This window comes from Anomaloglossus baeobatrachus, chromosome 6 (genome assembly GCF_048569485.1).
Source record: "Anomaloglossus baeobatrachus isolate aAnoBae1 chromosome 6, aAnoBae1.hap1, whole genome shotgun sequence".
Classification (NCBI taxonomy): Eukaryota; Metazoa; Chordata; class Amphibia; order Anura; family Aromobatidae; genus Anomaloglossus; species Anomaloglossus baeobatrachus.
Genome location: NC_134358.1, coordinates 4,163,064 through 4,183,795, shown reverse-complemented (window position 1 = coordinate 4,183,795; position 20,732 = coordinate 4,163,064).

Genomic DNA, 20,732 nt, shown 5'->3' with positions numbered 1-20,732 from the left:
AAGGAAATGCAGGTCTGATTGAACTCAGTTCACCTGAGGTGAGATCACTGAGTTCAATGAGGTCACATGAGGTCAGTTTACCTGCGGTCACAGGTTGGATACCATGAGACCCTCCACCTGTGACCGAAGATAAACTGAGTGACTGTCACAGGTGTGTCACAGTTGACTGATAGTCCTGTGGTCTCTGTCTATAGAAGGTCACTGTGTTTGGCTGCAAAAACTGCTCCATGACCTTCCTGCTTGGTGTATTTGGTATCCTATATATCTCCTCTGTTTGGTTTTCAATCCCTTCCGTTTAGGACCCTGCAGAGTTACCTGGTGCCGTGCACCTTAATTTGGGTTGTATTCCGCCTGTCTTGATTTTGGCGGTTGGTGGCTGTTCACATTCAGTCATCAGGCCCTGTCCTCAGGCTATTTATTTCATGCAGCATTTGCTTGGGCCCGTCCCGTCCACAGCCATGATTCAGTGATGGGCACGGGACTAAAAAGCACCAGGTAAGTGCTGCTATGAACAGTTCTACCTTTCATATGTGAGGCCGCATGGCCTAAACTATAAAATACTTTACAGTAGGACGGCACCAAACAGATTTGCCGTGACGTGACGTGGCGGGGCGGGGGGGGGGGGGGGGGGGGGGGGGGAGCGCAAGAAATGGCAATGTTTTGCCAAAAATCTCAAATTTATAATAGTACGATTTGGAATTTTAGTGCAGTGCACATCTTATAATACATGCCATTGTGAGCTGAGCTGGCTTTCTTGGTTTCTATGCTGTACAGTAGATTGACTCTTCATGCCTCTGCCGTACAGTAGACTGACTCTTCATGCTTCTGCCGTACAGTAGACTGACTCTTCATGCTTCTCCCGTACAGTAGACTGACTCTTCATGCTTCTGCCGTACAATAGACTGACTCTTCATGCTTCTCCCGTACAGTAGACTGACTCTTCATGCCTCTGCCGTACAGTAGACTGACTCTTCATGCTTCTGCCGTACAGTAGACTGACTCTTCATGCTTCTCCCGTACAGTAGACTGACTCTTCATGCTTCTCCCGTACAGTAGACTGACTCTTCATGCTTCTGCCGTACAGTAGACTGACTCTTCATGCTTCTCCCGTACAGTAGACTGACTCTTCATGCTTCTGCCGTACAGTAGACTGACTCTTCATGCTTCTGCCGTACAGTAGACTGACTCTTCATGCTTCTGCCGTACAGTAAACTGACTCTTCATGCTTCTCCCGTACAGTAGACTGACTCTTCATGCTTCTGCCGTACAGTAGACTGACTCTTCATGCTTCTGCTGTACAGTAGACTGACTCTTCATGCTTCTGCCGTACAGTAAACTGACTCTTCATGCTTCTCCCGTACAGTAGACTGACTCTTCATGCTTCTGCCGTACAGTAGACTGACTCTTCATGCTTCTGCCGTACAGTAGACTGACTCTTCATGCTTCTGCCGTACAGTAGACTGACTCTTCATGCTTCTCCCGTACAGTAGACTGACTCTTCATGCTTCTGCCGTACAGTAGACTGACTCTTCATGCTTCTGCCGTACAGTAGACTGACTCTTCATGCTTCTGCTGTACAGTAGACTGACTTCATGCTTCTTTCGTACAGTAGACTGACTCTTCATGCTCCTGCCGTACAGTAAACTGACTCTTCATGCTGCACAGACTTGTTTCAGGCTCTGCCCTCTTAGACATAGCAGATTGCTATAGAAATCCTGCAGCTCCCGGATAACTGGAGACAAGGAAGGAAATGAGGAGAAATACGGAGGAAATGTGCACGTCCTCTCCCCCTGCAGACCCCACGCTCCGCTCCCATCACTTCAATGCAATTATGCTAATTTCAGACAAATTGGCTCGTTATTATCTAATTTTATGCTCTGGAAATGCCGGAGTTTATTATTTTTTTTTAATTTCTCGTCTAATTTGTGCTTTGGACCAGACACGAGCGGCGCGAGGAAGTCTTCAAAAGACGATCGCACCACATTATTCATTCACAAATCATCTAGACACAAAGAACCCAGAGCACCGCGGCCACCGTGCGGCTGATGATCGGGGGTCTCCCCCCCCCGTGCGGCACATGATGGGGGGGTCTCCCCCCCCCCCGCCGTGCGGCTGATGATCGGGGTTCTCCCCCCCCCCGTGCGGCACATGATCGGGGGTCTCCCCCCCCGTGCGGCTGATGACCGGGGTTTCCCCCCCCTCCCCCCGTGCGGCTGATGATCGGGGGTCTGCCCTCCGTGCGGCTGATGATCGGGGGTCTCGGCTCTGGATATTCGTTCTCTGCAGAGGTCATTACTGGGGGCAGAGCTGATAACAACGATATTACAATCACTGACAGCAAGCAGTGGTATTGAAACCAGAGTACTATAAAACAGAATATAGGAAACTGGATATATTTGTTGCACAATTGATCAATGCAAGTAATAGTGTCAACACTAGCTGATAACAGAGAGCAATAGAAGGCTTGTTAATCAGAGAAATATTACCAATTTGATCAGTTAAGTAACTGATTTGGAAGCTTCTTTCCATCCTTCATTTATTGAAGTGATTTATATATTCATGACCAGAGAAGCTCGCAGAGTCCAATCCTCTACAGCACAGAGAAGCTCGCACAGTCCCATCCTCTACAGCACAGAGAAGCTCGCACAGTCCCATCCTCTACAGCACAGAGAAGCTCGCAGTGACCCATCCTCTACAGCACAGAGAAGCTCGCACAGTCCCATCCTCTACAGCACAGAGAAGCTCGCACAGTCCCATCCTCTACAGCACAGAGAAGCTCGCACAGTCCCATCCTCTACAGCACAGAGAAGCTCGCACAGTCCCATCCTCTAGAGCACAGAGAAGCTCGCACAGTCCCATCCTCTACAGCACAGAGAAGCTCGCACAGTCCCATCCTCTACAGCACAGAGAAGCTCGCACAGTCCCATCCTCTACAGCACAGAGAAGCTCACACAGTCCCATCCTCTACAGCACAGAGAAGCTCGCACAGTCCCATCCTCTACAGCACAGAGAAGCTCGCAGTGACCCATCCTCTACAGCACAGAGAAGCTCGCACAGTCCCATCCTCTACAGCACAGAGAAGCTCGCACAGTCCCATCCTCTACAGCACAGAGAAGCTCGCACAGTCCCATCCTCTACAGCACAGAGAAGCTCGCACAGTCCCATCCTCTACAGCACAGAGAAGCTCGCACAGTCCCATCCTCTAAATCACAGAGAAGCTCGCACAGTCCCATCCTCTACAGCAGAGAAGCTCGCACAGTCCCATCCTCTACAGCACAGAGAAGCTCGCAGTGACCCATCCTCTACAGCACAGAGAAGCTCGCAGTGACCCATCCTCTACAGCACAGAGAAGCTCGCAGTGACCCATCCTCTACAGCAGAGAAGCTCGCACAGTCCCATCCTCTACAGCACAGAGAAGCTCGCACAGTCCCATCCTCTACAGCACAGAGAAGCTCGCACAGTCCCATCCTCTACAGCACAGAGAAGCTCGCACAGTCCCATCCTCTACAGCACAGAGAAGCTCGCACAGTCCCATCCTCTACAGCACAGAGAAGCTCGCACAGTCCCATCCTCTACAGCACAGAGAAGCTCGCACAGTCCCATCCTCTACAGCACAGAGAACCTCGCAGTGACCCATCCTCTACAGCACAGAGAAGCTCGCACAGTCCCATCCTCTACAGCACAGAGAAGCTCGCACAGTCCCATCCTCTACAGCACAGAGAAGCTCGCACAGTCCCATCCTCTACAGCACAGAGAACCTCGCACAGTCCCATCCTCTACAGCACAGAGAAGCTCGCACAGTCCCATCCTCTACAGCACAGAGAAGCTCGCACAGTCCCATCCTCTACAGCACAGAGAACCTCGCAGTGACCCATCCTCTACAGCACAGAGAAGCTCACACAGTCCCATCCTCTACAGCACAGAGAAGCTCACACAGTCCCATCCTCTACAGCACAGAGAAGCTCGCAGTGACCCATCCTCTACAGCACAGAGAAGCTCGCACAGTCCCATCCTCTACAGCACAGAGAAGCTCGCACAGTCCCATCCTCTACAGCACAGAGAAGCTCGCACAGTCCCATCCTCTACAGCACAGAGAAGCTCGCACAGTCCCATCCTCTACAGCACAGAGAAGCTCGCAGTGACCCATCCTCTACAGCACAGAGAAGCTCGCACAGTCCCATCCTCTACAGCACAGAGAAGCTCGCACAGTCCCATCCTCTACAGCACAGAGAACCTCGCAGTGACCCATCCTCTACAGCACAGAGAAGCTCACACAGTCCCATCCTCTACAGCACAGAGAAGCTCACACAGTCCCATCCTCTACAGCACAGAGAAGCTCGCACAGTCCCATCCTCTACAGCACAGAGAAGCTCGCACAGTCCCATCCTCTACAGCACAGAGAAGCTCGCACAGTCCCATCCTCTACAGCACAGAGAAGCTCCCAAAGTCCCATCCTCTACAGCACAGAGAAGCTCGCACAGTCCCATCCTCTACAGCACAGAGAAGCTCGCAGAGTCCCATCCTCTACAGCACAGAGAAGCTAGCACAGTCCCATCCTCTAGAGCACAGAGAAGCTCGCACAGTCCCATCCTCTACAGCACAGAGAAGCTCGTACAGTCCCATCCTCTACAGCACAGAGAAGCTCGCACAGTCCCATCCTCTACAGCACAGAGAAGCTCGCACAGTCCCATCCTCTACAGCACAGAGAAGCTCGCACAGTCCCATCCTCTACAGCACAGAGAAGCTCGCACAGTCCCATCCTCTACAGCACAGAGAAGCTCACACAGTCCCATCCTCTACAGCACAGAGAAGCTCACACAGTCCCATCCTCTACAGCACAGAGAAGCTCGCACAGTCCCATCCTCTACAGCACAGAGAAGCTCGCAGTGACCCATCCTCTACAGCACAGAGAAGCTCGCACAGTCCCATCCTCTACAGCACAGAGAAGCTCGCACAGTCCCATCCTCTACAGCACAGAGAAGCTCGCACAGTCCCATCCTCTACAGCACAGAGAAGCTCGCACAGTCCCATCCTCTACAGCACAGAGAAGCTCGCACAGTCCCATCCTCTACAGCACAGAGAAGCTCGCAGTGACCCATCCTCTACAGCACAGAGAAGCTCGCAGTGACCCATCCTCTACAGCACAGAGAACCTCGCACAGTCCCATCCTCTACAGCACAGAGAAGCTCGCACAGTCCCATCCTCTAGAGCACAGAGAAGCTCGCACAGTCCCATCCTCTACAGCACAGAGAAGCTCGCACAGTCCCATCCTCTACAGCACAGAGAAGCTCGCACAGTCCCATCCTCTACAGCACAGAGAAGCTAGCACAGTCCCATCCTCTACAGCACAGAGAAGCTCGCACAGTCCCATCCTCTACAGCACAGAGAAGCTCGCACAGGCCCATCCTCTACAGCACAGAGAAGCTCGCAGAGTCCCATCCTCTACAGCACAGAGAAGCTCGCAGAGTCCCATCCTCTACAGCACAGAGAAGCTCGCAGAGTCCCATCCTCTACAGCACAGAGAAGATCGCACAGTCCCATCCTCTAGAGCACAGAGAAGCTTGCACAGTCCCATCCTCTACAGCACAGAGAAGCTCGCACAGTCCCATCCTCTACAGCACAGAGAAGCTCGCACAGTCCCATCCTCTACAGCATAGAGAAGCTCCCAAAGTCCCATCCTCTACAGCACAGAGAAGCTCGCACAGTCCCATCCTCTACAGCACAGAGAAGCTCGCAGAGTCCCATCCTCTACAGCACAGAGAAGCTAGCACAGTCCCATCCTCTAGAGCACAGAGAAGCTCGCACAGTCCCATCCTCTACAGCACAGAGAAGCTCGCACAGTCCCATCCTCTACAGCACAGAGAAGCTCGCACAGTCCCATCCTCTACAGCACAGAGAAGCTCGCACAGTCCCATCCTCTACAGCACAGAGAAGCTCGCACAGACCCATCCTCTACAGCACAGAGAAGCTCGCACAGACCCATCCTCTACAGCACAGAGAAGCTCGCAGAGTCCCATCCTCTACAGCACAGAGAAGCTCGAAGAGTCCCATCCTCTACAGCACAGAGAAGCTTGCACAGTCCCATCCTCTAGAGCACAGAGAAGCTCGCACAGTGCCATCCTCTAGAGCACAGAGAAGATCGCAGAGTCCCATATTCTACAGCACAGAGAAGCTCGCACAGTCCCATCATCTAGAGCACAGAGAAGCTCGCAGTGACCCATCCTCTACAGCACAGAGAAGCTCGCACAGTCCCATCATCTAGAGCACAGAGAAGCTCGCAGAGTCCCATCCTCTACAGCACAGAGAAGCTCGCAGAGTCCCATCCTCTACAGCACAGAGAAGCTCGCAGAGTCCCATCCTCTAGAGCACAGAGAAGCTCGCACAGTCCCATCCTCTAGAGCACAGAGAAGCTCGCAGTGACCCATCCTCTACAGCACAGAGAAGCTCGCACAGTCCCATCCTCCACAGCAGAGAGAAGCTCGCACAGTCCCATCCTCTACAGCACAGAGAAGCTCGCACAGTCCCATCCTCTACAGCACAGAGAAGCTCGCACAGTCCCATCCTCTACAGCACAGAGAAGCTCGAACAGTCCCATCCTCTCCAGCACAGAGAAGCTCGAACAGTCCCATCCTCTACAGCACAGAGAAGCTCGCACAGTCCCATCCTCTACAGCACAGAGAAGCTCGCAGTGACCTATCCTCTACAGCACAGAGAAGCTCGCACAGTCCCATCCTCTACAGAACAGAGAAGCTCGCACAGTTCCATCCACTACAGCACAGAGAAGCTCGCACAGTCCCATCCTCTACAGAACAGAGAAGCTTGCACAGTCCCATCCTCTACAGCACAGAGAAGCTCGCACAGTCCCATCCTCTACAGAACAGAGAAGCTCGCACAGTCCCATCCTCTACAGCACAGAGAAGCTCGCACAGTTCCATCCACTACAGCACAGAGAAGCTCGCACAGTCCCATCCTCTAGAGCACAGAGAAGCTCGCACAGTCCCATCCTCTAGAGCACAGAGAAGCTCGCACAGTCCCATCCTCTAGAGCACAGAGAAGCTCGCACAGTCCCATCCTCTACAGAACAGAGAAGCTTGCACAGTCCCATCCTCTACAGCACAGAGAAGCTCGCACAGTCCCATCCTCTACAGCACAGAGAAGCTCGCACAGTCCCATCATCTACAGCACAGAGAAGCTCGCACAGTCCCATCCTCTAGAGCACAGAGAAGCTCGCACAGTCCCATCCTCTACAGAACAGAGAAGCTTGCACAGTCCCATCCTCTACAGCACAGAGAAGCTCGCACAGTCCCATCCTCTAGAGCACAGAGAAGCTCGCACAGTCCCATCCTCTAGAGCACAGAGAAGCTCGCACAGTCCCATCCTCTACAGCACAGAGAAGCTCGCACAGTCCCATCTGTGACGGGGTGTACAGCAGAGCAAGGAGAGACAACAGGCCGAGGAACGATCCAACAGGTTTATTCACAAGAACACTGGAACAGCACACGATAAGTCCACGTAAAACAGATTCGGGGGCCCTTCCCGACAATCCTCGGACCGGATTACAAAGCAATCGTCCTTACAGTAGTCCAATGAGTTCCACACAATCCCACGGGCCGCCACACAGGCCTAGCTCCGTCCGTGTCCACAGCCACACAGGCTGGAGCTCCTGCTCCCTTCAAGTTTCAGCTCACTCTGAAGTTACAAAAAGGGAAATGCATTGTCTGTGCTCCTTGACCAGCCCACCATGTTCAGGGGGTGGGGGGTCACACATCCTATCATCAATGGTTTGGTCCATCACAGGGCTCCGATATGTCTGCCAGCCACAGTAGATGAAGGGATCCCCTGCTGTGCAGAACAATGACTATTCCTTCACTGGCCAATTCAATTACAGATTAGATACACAACTCTGGAAAGAAGAGGACAGGCTATTTACATAATCACATTAGATGCCAAGACTACAATTGTATGAGAGAGACACATTGAGATCAGTAGCTCCCCCAAGGAAATACATGAATTACAACTAATACAACCAGGGAAATATGCATATCATGACATAGTATCACAGCATATACAGAGAGAGGGTAAATTACATCTTCACAATCCCTCCCCCTCCCAACTTGTGTACGTACTAGGGACCTCTACAGGTCACTGGTTAAGTACACACAGGCAGAGCGTTACTTACATGTGGCTTCATGCAGCCACGAATTGGCATCGTAGCTCTCCCACATCATTGCCCAGGAGAACAGCTGCAGGCAGACCACCCATCACCCCAACCACACATCGCCTGACCCCAAAACCAAAGCTCAGATCCACAGTGGCTGTGGGAATAGTCCTCCATTGTCCACCAGCCAGTTCAATAACAATCCCAGGTCCTCTATGGATTGCCTCAGGCCGAACCACTCGGGGATCAGCCAGTGTGAGGAAAGCACCCGAGTCACAAAATCCAACAAGTCTCTGTCCATCCAGCACAACCTCCTGCAAGTGCTTACCTCGATGAGCAGAAGTCGTCATAACTGCGGGTCGCACCCCGTAAACTCCTGGTGGTGCAACATGGGGGGCTGAGTCACTAGGCCAGTCCTCACATAACGGTGCCACATCTTCCTCCATGGCACTGGGCTGTAAATAATTAACAATCCGATTGGGTGCAGGATCAGTCCTCATTTGAACAGCTGGGCAGGAGACTTGCCGATGCCCTGGCTGTCCACATTGATAGCATCTGAGCTGGGTCTCCCTCCATCCAAGGCGTCCTCTTGGGTAAGGGGTAGGGGAACTTGGAGGCCGGCTCCCACCTGAAGGTGCTGTAGGGGTTTGAGGATGATTCCTCCATGGCCTGGCTGGGCATGAGGCTTGCAAATGCCCGGGATGCCTACAAACATAACACCTGCGCTCTGTTACTTCCTCTCCCCGGCGTATTCCAGAAAGTGCAGTAGGAGCAACTGGAGGCACATTAACACGGGTATCAACATGTGGTGGCTTAGAGGAACGGGGAACAATGGGGACAGAATAACTGGGGGCATCCGGTGTTGTGGAGCTGTTAGGCGTCTCTCCATCCTCCAACAGAACCCTCCACTGAGGCTTGATGGTGAGAGCCTCATCAGCGAGAGCAGCAGCTTCCTCCACTGTCGCTGGTTTTCTCTCACGCACCCATTCCCGGATCTCAGCGGGGCACTGGGCAAAGAATTGTTCTTTTAGGATGACCTGCAGGAAGGTCTCCCAAGATAAGGCCTCCTCTGCCTCCAGCCAGCGATTACATATTTGTTTGAGTCTATGAGCATATATCTTAAAAGACACTTCCCCATCACAGGCTAAAGCACGGAACTGAGTCCTGTAAGTGTCTGGGGTCACAGCATAATGTTTTAGAATAGTCTGTTTAATCTCCGCATACTCACAGTTCCACCGAGGGTCCATAGCTCTATAGGCTTCAGCAGCTCCACCCTCTAAGAGCCCAACCAGATGCCGGACACGCTCCCTGTCCGGGACTTCCATTAATCGACACTGATGCTCAAAGTCCTGGAAGAAGCCCTCAATGTCGCCTGCAGCCTCATTAAACTGCTTGAAGTCTTTGCGGGACACTCTGGGAAGTTCCCTCATGATGGGTGCTGGGGTTACAGTCTGTCTGGAACCTCTCGCGGCTTCCACAGCGAGCTGCTTATCCAGCAATGCCATCTCCTCCATCCTGCGCTCCTTCTCTTCAGCTCCACGCATGGCCTCCCTCTTATCTTCTATGGTGGCCTCATCTCCAAGCAGTGCCATCTTTTCCTTGTACCACACAATCCATTGACTTTTTTGGGTATTTACCTCCAGCTCCCGTCTTTCCTCCCTTTGCTGTGAGGATCCTTCCTCCACGTCATTTTGCGAGCAGACTCCTTCTAGCGCCTCAATCAGCTGCTCCTCGGAGAGTCCTTTGAAACGAACTCCTACTTCACGGGCCTTTGATTGCAGGCTCCCCAAAGTCCAGGTCTTGTACTCTGCAGTGCTGGTTCCTGATGTTGAGCCATTGTCCTCCATTCCTTCTGCTCTGATCCCAGCGCTGCCAACCAGTTTGTGACGGGGTGTACAGCAGAGCAAGGAGAGACAACAGGCCGAGGAACGATCCAACAGGTTTATTCACAAGAACACTGGAACAGCACACGATAAGTCCACGTAAAACAGATTCGGGGGCCCTTCCCGACAATCCTCGGACCGGATTACAAAGCAATCGTCCTTACAGTAGTCCAATGAGTTCCACACAATCCCACGGGCAGCCACACAGGCCTAGCTCCGTCCGTGTCCACAGCCACACAGGCTGGAGCTCCTGCTCCCTTCAAGTTTCAGCTCACTCTGAAGTTACAAAAAGGGAAATGCATTGTCTGTGCTCCTTGACCAGCCCACCATGTTCAGGGGGTGGGGGTCACACATCCTATCATCAATGGTTTGGTCCATCACAGGGCTCCGATATGTCTGCCAGCCACAGTAGATGAAGGGATCCCCTGCTGTGCAGAACAATGACTATTCCTTCACTGGCCAATTCAATTACAGATTAGATACACAACTCTGGAAAGAAGAGGACAGGCTATTTACATAATCACATTAGATGCCAAGACTACAATTGTATGAGAGAGACACATTGAGATCAGTAGCTCCCCCAAGGAAATACATGAATTACAACTAATACAACCAGGGAAATATGCATATCATGACATAGTATCACAGCATATACAGTGAGAGGGTAAATTACATCTTCACAATCATCCTCTACAGAACAGAGAAGCTTGCACAGTCCCATCCTCTACAGCACAGAGAAGCTTGCAGTGACCCATCCTCTACAGCACAGAGAAGCTCGCACAGTCCCATCCTCTACAGCACAGAGAAGCTTGCAGTGACCCATCCTCTACAGCACAGAGAAGCACGCACAGTCTCATCCTCTACAGCCCAGAGAAGCTCGCACAGTCCCATCCTCTAGAGCAGGGGTCGGGAACCTATGGCTCGCGAGCCAGATATGGCTCTTTTGATGGCCGTATCTGGCTCGCAGACAGGGCTCCTACCTGTCTATGGGAAGGATCAGGGCCGGCGCCAGCAGAGCGGCGCTCCCTCTCTTATCATTCTCCCCGCTGTGACTGTCGGCGTTCTTCTGACAGCTCTGCAGCGAGCGCGGTGACGTCATCACTGCGCGCCTGCTGAGAGGTCAGCGAGCGACAGCAATGGACGACGCACCGAGGAGACCGGATCAGCGGGGGAACGAGTGAGCCGCCCCTCTACTGACACTGGGCTCCCCTGACTCACAGGCCGGCCACTACACAGCGGCACTAGTACACATAGGGGCCCGGCAGCCGCTCTGCGTCTATGTGTAGTGCTGCTGTGTAGTGGCCGACCTGTGAGTCAGGGGAGCCCAGTGTCAGTAGAGGGGCCCCTGACCTGGAGAGGCCACCAGCCATGTCTGAGCTGCAGGAGTGCTAGTCCTGACCTGCACAGCAGACGGAATCTCCATCCTGCAGGACCTGCGATGACGTCACGCCCATGTGACTGTGTGGGAGGAGACACAGGATGCCGGGCAGAAAGCAAGATACTGACTCCTGAAGGAGACATGGACACAGGATGACTGGTAATAAGAAAAGAGGGGACATGAGGGTGAGGGGGGCTGCAGGGTGAGTGCATATGAGGGCTGCAGACTGTGACAGACGCATGTGAAGGGGTGCAGAGTGTTTGAGAGGGGTAAGTTGGGGTACAGGCAGGGTGAGATATGTGGAGCAGGGTGTGTGACATATGGGGGTCTATTGTGTGTGATATGGGGGGTGCAGGCTGTATGGGGAGCAGTGTGTGTGACATATGGGGGTGTAGTGTGTGAGATCTGGGGGGTGCAGGCTGTATGTGGAGCAGTGTGTGTGACATATGGGGGTGTAGTGTGTGAGATCTGGGGGGTGCAGGCTGTATGTGGAGCAGTGTGTGTGTGTGTGTGGGATATGGGGGGTGCAGGCTGTATGTGGAGCAGTGTGTGTGTGTGTGTGTGATATGGGGGGTGCAGGCTGTATGTGGAGCAGTGTGTGTGTGTGGGATATGGGGGGTGCAGGCTGTATGTGGAGCAGTGTGTGTGTGTGTGGGATATGGGGGGTGCAGGCCATATGGGAAGCAGTGTGTGTGTGATATGGGGGGTGCAGGCTGTATGGGGAGCAGTGTGTGTGTGTGTGGGATATGGGGGGGTGCAGGCTGTATGGGGAGCAGTGTGTGTGGGATATGGGGGGGTGCAGGCCGTATGGGGAGCAGTGTGTGTGTGTGGGATATGGGGGGTGCAGGCTGTATGGGGAGCAGTGTGTGTGTGTGTGGGATATGGGGGGGTGCAGGCCGTATGGGGAGCAGTGTGTGTGTGTGTGTGTGTGATATGGGGGGTGCAGGCTGTATGGGGAGCAGTGTGTGTGTGGGATATGGGGGGGTGCAGGCCGTATGGGGAGCAGTGTGTGTGTGTGTGTGTGTGATATGGGGGGTGCAGGCTGTATGGGGAGCAGTGTGTGTGTGTGTGTGTGGGATATGGGGGGTGCAGGCTGTATGGGGAGCAGTGTGTGTGTGTGATATGGGGGGTGCAGGCTGTATGGGGAGCAGTGTGTGTGTGTGATATGGGGGGTGCAGGCTGTATGGGGAGCAGTGTGTGTGTGTGTGTGTGTGATATGGGGGGTGCAGGCTGTATGGGGAGCAGTGTGTGTGTGTGTGTGGGATATGGGGGGTGCAGACTGTATGGGGAGCAGTGTGTGTGTGTGTGTGATATGGGGGGTGCAGGCTGTATGGGGAGCAGTGTGTGTGGGATATGGGGGGTGCAGGCTGTATGGGAAGCAGTATGTGTGTGTGTGTGTGGGATATGGGGGGTGCAGGCTGTATGGGGAGCAGTGTGTGTGTGTGATATGGGGGGTGCAGGCTGTATGGGGAGCAGTGTGTGTGTGTGATATGGGGGGTGCAGGCTGTATGGGGAGCAGTGTGTGTGTGTGTGTGTGTGATATGGGGGGTGCAGGCTGTATGGGGAGCAGTGTGTGTGTGTGTGTGGGATATGGGGGGTGCAGGCTGTATGGGGAGCAGTGTGTGTGTGTGTGTGTGTGTGTGATATGGGGGGTGCAGGCTGTATGGGGAGCAGTGTGTGTGTGTGTGTGGGATATGGGGGGTGCAGGCTGTATGTGGAGCAGTGTGTGTGTGTGTGTGTGATATGGGGGGTGCAGGCTGTATGTGGAGCAGTGTGTGTGTGTGGGATATGGGGGGTGCAGGCTGTATGTGGAGCAGTGTGTGTGTGTGTGTGTGATATGGGGGGTGCAGGCTGTATGGGGAGCAGTGTGTGTGTGTGTGGGATATGGGGGGGTGCAGGCCGTATGGGGAGCAGTGTGTGTGTGTGTGTGTGTGATATGGGGGGTGCAGGCTGTATGGGGAGCAGTGTGTGTGTGTGATATGGGGGGTGCAGGCTGTATGTGGAGCAGTGTGTGTGTGTGTGGGATATGGGGGGTGCAGGCCGTATGGGGAGCAGTGTGTGTGTGTGTGTGTGTGATATGGGGGGTGCAGGCTGTATGGGGAGCAGTGTGTGTGTGTGTGTGGGATATGGGGGGTGCAGGCTGTATGGGAAGCAGGGTATGTGACATATGGGGGTGTAGTGTGTGGGATATGGGGGGTGCAGGCTGTATGTGGAGCAGTGTGTGTGTGTGTGTGGGATATGGGGGGTGCAGGCTGTATGTGGAGCAGTGTGTGTGTGTGTGGGATATGGGGGGTGCAGGCCATATGGGGAGCAGTGTGTGTGTGTGTGATATGGGGGGTGCAGGCTGTATGTGGAGCAGTGTGTGTGTGTGTGGGATATGGGGGGTGCAGGCCGTATGGGGAGCAGTGTGTGTGTGTGTGTGTGTGATATGGGGGGTGCAGGCTGTATGGGGAGCAGTGTGTGTGTGTGTGTGGGATATGGGGGGTGCAGGCTGTATGGGAAGCAGGGTATGTGACATATGGGGGTGTAGTGTGTGAGATCTGGGGGGTGCAGGCTGTATGGGGAGCAGTGTGTGTGTGTGATATGGGGGGTGCAGGCTGTATGGGGAGCAGTGTGTGTGTGTGATATGGGGGGTGCAGGCTGTATGGGGAGCAGTGTGTGTGTGATATGGGGGGTGCAGGCTGTATGGGGAGCAGTGTGTGTGTGTGATATGGGGGGTGCAGGCTGTATGGGGAGCAGTGTGTGTGTGTGTGTGTGTGTGATATGGGGGGTGTAGGCTGTATGGGAAGCAGGGTGTGTGAGATATGGGGGTGCAGGCTGTATGGGGAGCAGTGTGTGTGTGTGTGTGTGATATGGGGGGTGTAGGCTGTATGGGAAGCAGGGTGTGTGGGATATGGGGGGTGCAGGCTGTATGGGGAGCAGTGTGTGTGTGTGGGATATGGGGGGTGCAGGCTGTATGGGAAGCAGGGTGTGTGAGATATGGGGGTGCAGGCTGTATGGGGAGCAGTGTGTGTGTGTGATATGGGGGGTGCAGGCTGTATGGGGAGCAGTGTGTGTGTGTGTGTGGGATATGGGGGGTGCAGGCTGTATGGGAAGCAGGGTATGTGACATATGGGGGTGTAGTGTGTGAGATCTGGGGGGTGCAGGCTGTATGGGGAGCAGTGTGTGTGTGTGTGTGGGATATGGGGGGTGCAGGCCGTATGGGGAGCAGTGTGTGTGTGTGTGTGTGATATGGGGGGTGTAGGCTGTATGGGAAGCAGGGTGTGTGAGATATGGGGGTGCAGGCTGTATGGGGAGCAGTGTGTGTGTGTGATATGGGGGGTGCAGGCTGTATGGGGAGCAGTGTGTGTGTGTGATATGGGGGGTGCAGGCTGTATGGGGAGCAGTGTGTGTGTGTGTGTGGGATATGGGGGGTGCAGGCTGTATGGGAAGCAGTATGTGTGTGTGTGTGTGGGATATGGGGGGTGCAGGCTGTATGGGGAGCAGTGTGTGTGTGTGATATGGGGGGTGCAGGCTGTATGGGGAGCAGTGTGTGTGTGTGATATGGGGGGTGCAGGCTGTATGGGGAGCAGTGTGTGTGTGTGATATGGGGGGTGCAGGCTGTATGGGGAGCAGTGTGTGTGTGTGATATGGGGGGTGCAGGCTGTATGGGGAGCAGTGTGTGTGTGTGATATGGGGGTGCAGGCTGTATGGGGAGCAGTGTGTGTGTGTGATATGGGGGGTGCAGGCTGTATGGGAAGCAGTGTGTGTGTGTGATATGGGGGGTGCAGGCTGTATGGGAAGCAGTGTGTGTGTGTGATATGGGGGGTGCAGGCTGTATGGGGAGCAGTGTGTGTGTGTGTGGGATATGGGGGGTGCAGGCTGTATGGGGAGCAGTGTGTGTGTGTGTGTGATATGGGGGGTGCAGGCTGTATGGGAAGCAGGGTGTGTGAGATATGGGGGTGTAGTGTGTGTGATATGGGGGTGCAGGCTGTATGGGGAGCAGGGTATGCGACATATGGGGGTGTAGTGTGTGGGATATGGGGGGTGCAGGCTGTATGGGAAGCAGGGTGTGTGTGTGATATGGGGGGTGCAGGCTGTATGGGGAGCAGTGTGTGTGTGGGATATGGGGGGTGCAGGCTGTATGGGGAGCAGTGTGTGTGTGTGGGATATGGGGGGTGCAGGCCGTATGGGGAGCAGTGTGTGTGTGTGTGTGATATGGGGGGTGCAGGCTGTATGGGAAGCAGGGTGTGAGAGATATGGGGGTGTAGGCTGTATGGGAAGCAGGGTGTGTGAGATATGGGGGTGTAGTGTGTGTGATATGGGGGTGCAGGCTGTATGGGGAGCAGGGTATGCGACATATGGGGGTGTAGTGTGTGGGATATGGGGGGTGCAGGCTGTATGGAGAGCAGTGTGTGTGTGTGGGATATGGGGGGTGCAGGCTGTATGGGGAGCAGGGTATGCGACATATGGGGGTGTAGTGTGTGTGATATGGGGGGTGCAGGCTGTATGGGGAGCAGTGTGTGTGTGGGATATGGGGGGTGCAGGCTGTATGGGGAGCAGTGTGTGTGTGTGATATGGGGGGTGCAGGCTGTATGGGAAGCAGTGTGTGTGTGTGTGTGGGATATGGGGGGTGCAGGCTGTATGGGAAGCAGTGTGTGTGTGTGTGTGATATGGGGGGTGCAGGCTGTATGGGGAGCAGTGTGTGTGTGTGTGATATGGGGGGTGCAGGCTGTATGGGGAGCAGTGTGTGTGTGTGATATGGGGGGTGCAGGCTGTATGGGAAGCAGTGTGTGTGTGTGTGTGATATGGGGGGTGCAGGCTGTATGGGGAGCAGTGTGTGTGTGTGTGTGATATGGGGGGTGCAGGCTGTATGGGGAGCAGTGTGTGTGTGTGATATGGGGGGTGCAGGCTGTATGGGAAGCAGTGTGTGTGTGTGTGTGGGATATGGGGGGTGCAGGCTGTATGGGAAGCAGTGTGTGTGTGTGTGTGATATGGGGGGTGCAGGCTGTATGGGGAGCAGTGTGTGTGTGTGTGTGATATGGGGGGTGCAGGCTGTATGGGGAGCAGTGTGTGTGTGTGATATGGGGGGTGCAGGCTGTATGGGGAGCACTGTGTGTGTGTGTGATATGGGGGGTGCAGGCTGTATGGGGAGCAGTGTGTGTGTGTGATATGGGGGGTGCAGGCTGTATGGGAAGCAGTGTGTGTGTGTGATATGGGGGGTGCAGGCTGTATGGGGAGCAGTGTGTGTGTGTGATATGGGGGGTGCAGGCTGTATGGGAAGCAGTGTGTGTGTGTGATATGGGGGGTGCAGGCTGTATGGGAAGCAGTGTGTGTGTGTGATATGGGGGGTGCAGGCTGTATGGGGAGCAGTGTGTGTGTGTGATATGGGGGGTGCAGGCTGTATGGGAAGCAGGGTGTCTGGGCCACTGACAGATACAATTGCTCCAGCGGTCACTTAGTACACAAAGGAGTGTTCCTCTCTGCTGCACTAAGCCACCGCTGGACCTAAACAATAATTCGCTGTAAAATAATAAAATAGATAATTGACATAACTGACAATGCGTTGTGTGACATGTCCAATATTCCAGCTTCTTTCTTCTGCGAATGCCTCAAAGCTGGCATTCTCTCAACATCAGGTGGGAAGAATGCCAGCTTCCAGTCATGCGCAGGAAAAAGAAGAAGCCAGACTGCTGGACTGATGTCATGCATCGCAAGTTCACAATGGAAGTTATTTATTTCATTTTTTTACTGCTAATTCCCATTGTTTCAGTCCAGTTGTGGCTTTATGCAGCAGGGAGCAGCATTCCTTGCTGTGCTAAGTGAACATTGGAGCGATTGATCTGTCAATGGCCCTTTAAACATATTGTACGGCTCTCGCGGAATTATATTTCAAAATATGTGGCGTTTACGGCTCTCTTAGCCAAAAAGGTTCCTGACCCCTGCTCTAGAGCACAGAGAAGCTCGCACAGTCCCATCCTCTACAGCACAGAGAAGCTCGCACAGTCCCATCCTCTACAGCACAGAGAAGCTCGCACAGTCCCATCCTCTAGAGCACAGAGAAGCTCGCACAGTCCCATCCTCTACAGCACAGAGAAGATCGCACAGTACCATCCTCTACAGCACAGAGAAGCTCGCACAGTACCATCCTCTACAGCACAGAGAAGCTCGCACAGTCCCATCCTCTACAGCACAGAGAAGATCGCACAGTCCCATCCTCTACAGCACAGAGAAGCTTGCAGTGACCCATCCTCTACAGCACAGAGAAGATCGCACAGTCCCATCCTCTACAGCACAGAGAAGATCGCACAGTCCCATCCTCTACAGCACAGAGAAGATCGCACAGTACCATCCTCTACAGCACAGAGAAGATCGCACAGTCCCATCCTCTACAGCACAGAGAAGATCGCACAGTCCCATCCTCTACAGCACAGAGAAGATCGCACAGTACCATCCTCTACAGCACAGAGAAGATCGCACAGTCCCATCCTCTACAGCACAGAGAAGATCGCACAGTACCATCCTCTACAGCACAGAGAAGATCGCACAGTACCATCCTCTACAGCACAGAGAAGATCGCACAGTACCATCCTCTACAGCACAGAGAAGCTCACAGAGACCCATCTTCTACAGCACAGAGAAGCTCACAGAGACCCATCTTCTACAGCACAGAGAAGCTCGCACAGTCCCATCCTCTACAGCACAGAGAAGATCGCACAGTACCATCCTCTACAGCACAGAGAAGATCGCACAGTCCCATCCTCTACAGCACAGAGAAGCTCGCAGTGACCCATCCTCTACAGCACAGAGAAGCTCGCAGAGTCCCATCTTCTACAGCGCATAGAAGCTCGCACAGTCCCATCCTCTACAGCACAGAGAAGCTCGCACTATCCCATCCCCTACAGCACAGAGAGGCTTGCAGTGACCCATCCTCTACAGCACAGAGAAGCTCGCACAATCCCATCCTCTACAGCACAGAGAAGCTCGCAGTGACCCATACTCTAGAGAACAGAGAAGCTCGCACAGTCCCATCCTCTACAGCACAGAGAAGCTCGCACAGTCCCATCCTCTACAGCACAGAGAAGCTCGCACTGACCCATCCTCTACAGCATAGAAAGCTCACAGTGACCCATCCTCTACAGCACAGAGAAGCTCGCACAGTCCAATCCTCTACAGCACAGAGAAGCTCGCAAAGTCCCATCCTCTACAGCACAGAGAAGCTCGCACTATCCCATCCCCTACAGCACAGAGAAGCTCGCACTATCCCATCCTCTACAGCACAGAGAGGCTTGCAGTGACCCATCCTCTACAGCACAGAGAAGCTCGCAGAGTCCCATCCTCTACAGCACAGAGAAGCTCGCACAGTTCCATCCTCTACAGCACAGAGAAGCTCGCAGAGTCCCATCCTCTACAGCACAGAGAAGCTCGCACAGTTCCATCCTCTACAGCACAGAGAAGCTCACAATATTCCATCTTCTACAGCATAGAGAAGCTCGCACAGTCCCGTCCTCTACAGCACAGAGAAGCTCGCACAGTCCCGTCCTCTACAGCACAGAGAAGCTCGCACAGTCCCATCCTCTACAGCACAGAGAAGATCGCACTGACCCATCCTCTACAGCATAGAAAGCTCACAGTGACCCATCCTCTACAGCACAGAAAGCTCACAGTGACCCATCCTCTACAGCACAGAGAAGCTCGCAGTGACCCATCCTCTACAGCACAGAAAGCTCACAGTGACCCATCCTCTACAGCACAGAGAAGCTCGCAGTGACCCATCCTCTACAGCATAGAGAAGCTCGCAGTGACCCATCCTCTATAGCACAGAGAAGCTCGCACAGTCCCATCCTCTACAGCACAGAGAAGCTTGCAGTGACCCATCCTCTACAGCACAGAGAAGCTCGCACAGTCCCATCCTCTACAGCACAGGGAAGCTCGCAGTGACCCATCCTCTACAGCACAGAGAAGCTCGCAGTGACCCATTTTCTACAGCACAGAGAAGCTCGCAGTGACCCATCCTCTTCAGCACAGAGAAGCTTGCAGTGACCCATCCTCTACAGCACAGAGAAGCTCGCAGTGACCCATCCTCTACAGCACAGAGAAGCTCGCACAGTCCCATCCTCTACAGCACAGCGAAGCTCGCAGTGACCCATCTTCTACCGCACAGAGAAGCTCGCACAGTCCCATCCTCTACAGCACAGAGAAGCTCGCAGTGACCCATCCTCTACAGTACAGAGAAGCTCGCACAGTCCCATCCTCTACAGCACAGAGAAGCTCGCAGTGACCCATCCTCTACAGCACAGAGAAGCTCGAACAGTCCCATCCTCTACAGCACAGAGAAGCTCGCAGTGACCTATCCTCTACAGCACAGAGAAGCTCGCAATGACCCGTCCTCTACAGCACAGAGAAGCTTGCACAGTCCCATCCTCTACAGCACAGAGAAGCTCGCAGTGACCCATCCTCTACAGCACAGAGAAGCTCGCACAGTCCCTTCGTCTACAGGACAGAGAAGCTTGCAGTGACCCATCCTCTACAGCACAGAGAAGCTTGCAGTGACCCATCCTCTACAGCACAGAGAAGCTCGCAGTGACCCATCCTCTACAGCATAAAGAAGCTTGCACAGTCCCATCCTCTACAGCACAGAGAAGCTCGCAGTGACCCATCCTCTACAGCACAGAGAAGCTCGCACAGTCCCTTCGTCTACAGGACAGAGAAGCTTGCAGTGACCAATCCTCTACAGCACAGAGAAGCTCGCAGTGACCCATCCTCTACAGCACAGAGAAGCTCGCACAGTCCCTTCGTCTACAGGACAGAGAAGCTTGCAGTGACCCATCCTCTACAGCACAGAGAAGCTTGCAGTGACCCATCCTCTACAGCACAGAGAAGCTCGCAGTGACCCATCCTCTACAGCACAAAGAAGCTTGCACAGTCCCATCCTCTACAGCACAGAGAAGCTCGCAGTGACCCATCCTCTACAGCACAGAGGAGCTCGCACAGTCCCATCCTTTACAGCACAGAGAAGCTCGCAGTGACCCATCCTCTACAGCACAGAGAATCTCGCAGTGACCCATCCTCTACAGCACAGAGAAGCTCGCACAGTCCCTTCGTCTACAGGACAGAGAAGCTTGCAGTGACCCATCCTCTACAGCACAGAGAAGCTTGCAGTGACCCATCCTCTACAGCACAGAGAAGCTCGCAGTGACCCATCCTCTACAGCACAAAGAAGCTTGCACAGTCCCATCCTCTACAGCACAGAGAAGCTCGCAGTGACCCATCCTCTACAGCACAGAGAAGCTCGCACAGTCCCTTCGTCTACAGGACAGAGAAGCTTGCAGTG